The sequence below is a fragment of the Seriola lalandi genome, unplaced genomic scaffold (assembly GCF_002814215.2).
Source record: "Seriola lalandi dorsalis isolate HSWRI2012SDOR001 ecotype SW California unplaced genomic scaffold, Sedor1 jcf7180002054317, whole genome shotgun sequence".
In the NCBI taxonomy this organism is placed as follows: domain Eukaryota; kingdom Metazoa; phylum Chordata; class Actinopteri; order Carangiformes; family Carangidae; genus Seriola; species Seriola lalandi.
The window spans coordinates 1020577-1027837 of NW_019524870.1; positions in this window are offsets into that span (position 1 = coordinate 1020577).

Sequence of the window (7261 nt, forward strand, 5' to 3'; positions counted from 1 at the left end):
ACTGGCCGGGCTGGGAGGAGCAGGAGGAGGAACAGGGTGGGATGCGGACTGTGCAGGCCCCAGCCCTGCTACGACATACACAGGGCGGGCGAGAGGTGCTGACACTCTGCATTATGAGCCTTAATGGTGGACACAATGTACAGTCAGTGTTCTGCTCTGTGGCATTTGAATGGATCTGTGCAGTCAATTATAGTTCTTTACTTACACAGAAATTTGAGATACCTCACTTATTCCATTTTATTTAATAATACTATGTGACAATCATACTATAATAATAATACAAATTTTATTGTTGTATTTATTGTTTGTGAGTCACAGTGATGTGTTTTAACCAGCCTGTGAAGCCACAGGTACATTTCCACAATAAAGAGTAATATTATTATTATTCTTGATGCATTTCTGGGAAATATTATTTTAATATTCTTTACTTTATTACTCCGTTTTCCGTCAGCTTCTGTTACTTTACAGATTCCAATTTTACATCTAATATAGGCTATATATACAATATAAAATAAAATAGATATATCATCTTATAAAATACAATGCCTTGCGGTGATACTACATAAATAGCTAGAATTAGCTCCATCTGAACCAGCTACAACATTAAAATGCCACTAACATATCAATAATAATAATAATAATGCTATAATATATGACACCTATCTATAATAATAGAAACTTTCTCTGGCTGAAAAGGGCAATTTTTGTATAATGTGTATTTTCAATTTTAAAACTTAATATATTTTGTACACTTGTGTAAGTTTCTGGAAGCAGGACTCCGAATATTTTCCCACTGTAGTGTTGCTCATTTTACCTAAAGAGTAACTTTAAACACAACCCGGGAATCTTGTTTTTGCTGTCCTCCAGTGGTTCAACTTCTCACCTTGCTGCAGTGGCGTACAGGTGTAGTACTCCAGGACACTGTGACGTCTCTGTTGGCTGTTAGGGGTGTCGGCATGCTGCTTTTCACACAGCAGCAACAGCAGAGAAACTTTGTTAAATAGAGTACAAGCAGCAAATGAGGTGGTTGGTTGAATCTCAGCAGGTGGTGTGGTAAACTTTAACTGAAAGTTTTTACAGCTCACTGGTGCCAAAGACTCTACAGGGCTTTTTCTATTTCGATTCAGCCACAACAAGCCATGCAACAAAATGCTTTCATTAGTCTGTGTTATTTATGATGCTGTTGGTGTTTGTGGTATTTTCTTTACATGCAGCACATGCTGATTCACGAACCAACGCTGTGACAGTGTTTTGGCGTGCAGAGTTCACACCCAACCACACCCGGCAGTGATGCTAAATGTGGTCAGACATGACCCACAGAGAGAAGTGAAACAGTGCTCTTCAGCCTGGTGTTAAATTAATCTTTAAGTTACAGACCTGAATACTTCTTCCTGTTGCAAATGGAAATGTGATTAATCTACAGTCATAACTGTAAGCACATAATTCATTTTTAAAATAATACATTTGTTTGCCTCATCTTATTCACCAGTTTATGTTTCTTTAATACGGTATTATTAATCTAATCATATCATATCATCCAATAGTGTTTCTGCATACTGTCTATGGAGACACAGAAGTGCCATCAAAAAGAATAAATCTGTAAAAGGAGAAAATAAATAAGGAAATATAAACAGGAATGAATAAAAGGATAAATAAGGAAATTTTTTAAATTTGGAAATATAAAGAGAAATAAATAAAATAATTTAGAAAAATGTATTTACCCCATTGCTCTGACTCCACAATTGTCTGCATTGTGAATGCACGCATCACGTCTGTTTATATTACTGATGAACTGGGCGCAGTTAATGCAAGTGGAAAAAGCATGTGAAATTTCTACTTTCATGAGAGATATTATCATTAATGTGAAACATTATATTTAAAAATGTGCCGTTTCACTATTTTCAATCCACGGTAAACAGAACCGACAAATTACCAGTGAGACACATTTTAAAACACAGACACATTTTATGATTAAAAACCAGACTGGGTTTTGTTAAAATTGTTACATGTAAAGAAACGACATTGGTAGACAAAATTCAAAAAATACAAAATAAATAAAAGTGAAACAAACAGGACAAAAATGTTTTGTCAGCTTCCAAACATTTCTCCACAGTCTCCATTGACAATATTCACATTTGACATCAATACTGTTGATAAATGAACACAAAGTAACTGTTAGGTGACATTTTTTCAGCACGTCTAAATGAGTGTACAAGTGTGCATGTCCACAAACGCATGCAGGTGTTTACAGATTAACTGGCAAAATGACCCATGGATTAAAAAAATCTTTCTTTTGTGTGTGGACCTGGGGGGGTGGGGGTCGCATAAATGCTATATAAACCAAGGTTGGAACGGGCGGGCGGGGTCAGGGTGGGGTCCTGCAATCTGATTGGTTAATTTGTTTTCAAAGCTAACTATTCTTTATCTACCGTTAAATTCAACCGACATGTCAAAGATACAAAAAACAACAAAGAAACGGAACATGTGAGTAGAGAATATGTCTAGTTGTAGACCAACTGTTCCACACAAGAAATCTACACCTACAAACCACAGAGCCATGCCTTCCCTCTGCTCCCCCCACCATGCATCACATACACTTTGCACTAACACAGAGGTCAGACACAATCCAGTACACGACATCGTAATCTCTAGAACAATGCATGCTCTCATGTTTTTCACGTGCCCAAACAACACAGATATATTTTAATTTTTTTTTTTTGCAGATTTGTTAACATTGCACATTATCTGTAGACTAGCTAGTGCAGGTGAAAGTAAAAACTTAATTAAAAGTTCTTTCTTTTTTGTTTAAAGAAATGGTTGCTTGAGTCAAATATTACAATAATCACACTGCAGAGTTCAGTGGTTCTCAACCTTTTTTTTTTTTTTTAGCTCATCGCCCCTTAAATAGGAGATTTCATCACAGGTTACATATGTTTACAAAGTGTAACCAGTTCAAGGAAAGAGTGAATTACTTCCCTTGTTTTCTTGAATATTTTTTAAGAAGTAAAACCATCGAGCAATTCACAAGAAATAAGTCTAAGAGACCACAGCTATCCTAGCAGGCAGGGGTTGAAAGAGTTAGCATAGTAGCATAGTAACATATCCAAATTAGCGCTAAACACAGAGTACAGTTGATCACCACTATCATTGGGATTAACCTACTGAGGATCAGGAATGCCTGTACAAACTTTAATGAATGCATCTAGTTCGTGTAACCAACCAATGACCAAGGCTAATAATAACAACATTAAGTGTCTACAGCCATGCTAGCAGCTCTAGGGCTGTAACTTAGCTGCAGTGTTGTTTTGAGCTAAATGCTAACATGCCTCTGTTTAAAAGGTATAATTTTTAACCTTTTAGCCATTCTAGCTCAGTGTATTAGTATGCTAACACTTGGTAATTAGCACTAAACATGAATACAGTTGAGAGTGAAGGGAATGTCATTGCCATTTCAAATTTTGCTGCTACATGAAAAATTAGGACATCACCCAAGTCGGTAGGGTTCATCCTCTGGGAGCAATGATTATTCCACTGACTAGCATGGCTAATAAAAAGCAGTTAATTAAAAAAATAAGCAGATTCCTCTAATAGAAATATGTTTTCTCTCACTTCCTATTTTGTGATCTCCTCTGGGGATGCCGACCCTCAGGTTGGGAACCACTGAACTATGCAACCAAGGTAAGATCAAACTGGGTTCACAAAGGTGACAGGTACAGTAAGTGCTTTAAAGGTTGATTACATACATCTAAAAATGGGGTCATTGGAGATGGCTTCAGCATGCAACTCAAGAAAAGAAAAAAAATAACAAGAAGCCAAATGATGGCGAGTTTATAGTCAAATCGCTTTTCTGATAAACAAGTGCACTGCTGGAATTTTACTAAGATAAAAGCAGAGGAGGGAAACCTGCTTCGACTGGTCTACCCTGCTTCCCATCCATTTAAAAGTGCTGTAAACACAATTCAAACCAACCATGAGTGTTTACAGCAGAGACACATTTTGAATCTCCAGGAGCGTAAGGGATTGTGGGTGGATGTTCAATGCAATGGCACAAAGAAAGCAGCTGTTAATCATTTTCATTTTGTAGTCATATATAATAAAACTTCAAATAATGCAGGGGGTAATGGATTTTGTTTGGCTTGCCTCTCACTGAAACACTCACAACAGAAAACAAGCTAACGACCGCATTATACATTTTACCTCAGGTAGGTGCCTCCTGGCATTTTTTAAGGTATGAGAGGCACCTTATGATAAGAGGGGAGAACAACTGTGCACAACACAGGTCAAAGGCACAACACTGGACACAGACGAAGGGAAACAACACCCAAGGTGCTTTGCAAAAGGCCCAGAGAACAACAAGGGAGAAAAAAAAACTGTTCCTCGATGAGACGTTTGGGCATTTTCAGGCAGCACGCGGTCTGCTCACGACTCCGACTGGAGTAGAATAAAACTGCACAACACACGCTTGAGAGGAAAAAAAATAAAATAAAATAAAACGACAAAGAAGAAGTCACATCAAAGTCTGAGCTCTGAGGCCTGACTGAACATGGTCAGGGAGCATGACAACAGCAAAGGTACATTTTTTTTTTTCCCCATTAAACGCATTCTTTTTGTTCATGCTTGATATAACATAACTGCATCAAATATGCTCTTTATACAAAGGGCGATGTATCAAAGTGATCAATGCCAGTGATAGGGTGTGGGTCACGTCAAGACTGGATGCTCCTGGTTAAAATGTCTGCACAATGGGCATCAATGAGATGTTTCGATTTTCCATCTGATATGTGTAAATATGGCTCGTACTGTGCATCGAGTCGCTCATGTGACGAGGCTGCACTCACACCAGTAACAACATTATATTCACATCAGCTGATATTTGTAATTAATTCATCAGCTCTAGTCGTTTGTGAAGCAGAAATGCCACAAAAATTCAGTTGTCAGCTTTTTAAACGTGAGAATTTGCTGCTTTTCGCTGTAGCACGTCATTGTAAATTCTATATTTTTGGTTTTTAGACTGTTTGAAGACATTTAAAGACCTCACTTTCAGGCTCTGAGAGATTAAGTGATAATCATTAGTTGCAGCCCTGTGGTTCAGTGACTGCTAAGGGCTGCAAAATATGATTATTTTCATTACAGACCAATCTGCTGATTATTTTCTTGATCAATATCATTGTTTTGTGTATAAAATAACAGAAAATAGCAAAGAATGCCAAATCCAAGCTGTAATAGTCCAAGGAGACATCTTCAGTTGTCTTATCATATATAAAATATTCTAGATACAACAGATATAAAACTGAGAAAAGAAGGAAATCCTCACGAGAAGCTGAAATCAGTGAGTGCGACCTTTCTGATTGATAAATGATTATTAAATATATAATATAAGAAATATAAGAACTAACTGTTGATGAATTTTCCGCAGAACGACAAATAGTGCCCGCTCTATTAACATTTAAAGTAGAAGTCAATTCACTTTTCTTGCACAAAACTCAAACGCTCTTTCATGTTACTTATAAATAATTAGAAAACATATATTTGTATGTATTAGGCCTGATAGTCATTAACTTTCACGGGCAGTGATTCAAAGGTCCAGACCCAGGCTAGTGTTTCCTGTATTTGCATGTTACTCCAATGTTGTTACAGGTGTTAAAAACAGCACGATCACACAGCAACTAAATGTCAAGTATATTCCAGAGAAATATACTTTAGCCAAGTTAGTTTCCATCTGCTGGCACAGAAAAAAAAAAAAAAAAGTCACATAACATCTGAAATAAAGGCTCCTCTCTGAAGCTCAGAAAGCGGAGGACACATTTCCCATCTGGCAGGTTCACTGACAGTACGTGAATTTGTGTGATAAATGCAGGCTCAGGTATCTCAGGGCTTTAAGCGCGAGGAGCACTATTCAGCTTTGCGCCACAGTTGCTACAGGTGCTGCAGAATGTAAGACAACACAGTCATTAAGGGTGTTAAGTTGAGGGGCGGCAACAGAGGCAGCTGCAAAGTGAGTGAGTATTGGCATGAGAGCAGCACGAGGCCAGGGAGGGAGGGGGTGTCTCAGGGTTTTGAGGCAGCATACAGACTGGCCACAGTCCAATCCCCTGCCACGCCACACTTGTCTGGGCAAAATGGCAACAACAGTAGTTTTCCTTGTCCCTAATTACAATTTTAAGATATGCAAGAGATCGAAGTAGGATATTTAAGAGAAAAACTCAGTGACAAGTGTTTTTTTTTTTTTGAGTAACACTACAGAAAACGTGCAGCTGAAAAACTTGTGATACTTCAGTCATGGACAGAAAGCAGAGAGGCACTGCATACACATACTCACACCTGTGCGAGCGGGAAAACTGGTTATGAAAACTGATAATTTCTCCATCATTTAAATAGACTCACTCACCAGAATATGTAAATATATGACAACTATGATACAGAAATCAATAATTACACCATTTGCATTCAATTTTTCATATAATTTCATCATGTAGCCTATATAGATTTATATAGATTCCTCACATGCCTTGACAAATTGTACATAGGTGTAGTCTTTTTGAGTCATTTCTTTTGTTTTGCGCTAAAATATCCCAAATTTTCTCCCTGCGGGAATAGATCGGATCGAGCCCAAGAACAGGAAACAGGAGGAGCGGGATGCCGTGATCTTCCAGCAGCGCCATCGCCGCGCCGAGCCAAGACAGGGCGTCTGTAAGGATGAAAATCTGTCACTTGATTAAGCTGTTTCTAAAAGACTCAGGAGAGTAGAGGAAACGCTGCCTCAACCAGAGTGATCGGACTCTGCGTCACGCTGCCTGCGGCCGCTCCGTCTTATCCTCCACCTCTGGACCTCCTGGCTCGGTTTTGCTGTGCCGCAGCGCGCCTCATACATCGGCCGAGGAGTCTGGAGTCGCTCGCTCCATGAACAGATTCAGGTAAAGAGAGAGGCTCAGTCAGTGGGGTTGTGTTCATTCCTTTATGTCCTTTGAGAGTCCTGAGGAGATTTTCTGCTAAGTCGACAGAGCCAGATGTACAAGAGCGAGCAAGTATCCTGTCTGTTAACAGCGATGATGATGATGAGGATGCTGATGAGGATGATCATGTATATTAGCTCTGTGCTGGGCGTCCATCCACCGACAACAGGAGGCTACAATCAGCACCGCAGCCCGCATCGCCGTGACACTGACCATCAAGAAGCTGCTATGAGCAGCACAGGAGGGGAGGGAGGGGGCATCAGGGAGCCCCCGCTGTGGAAAGGCACACCAGAGGAGGAGGGGGGAGG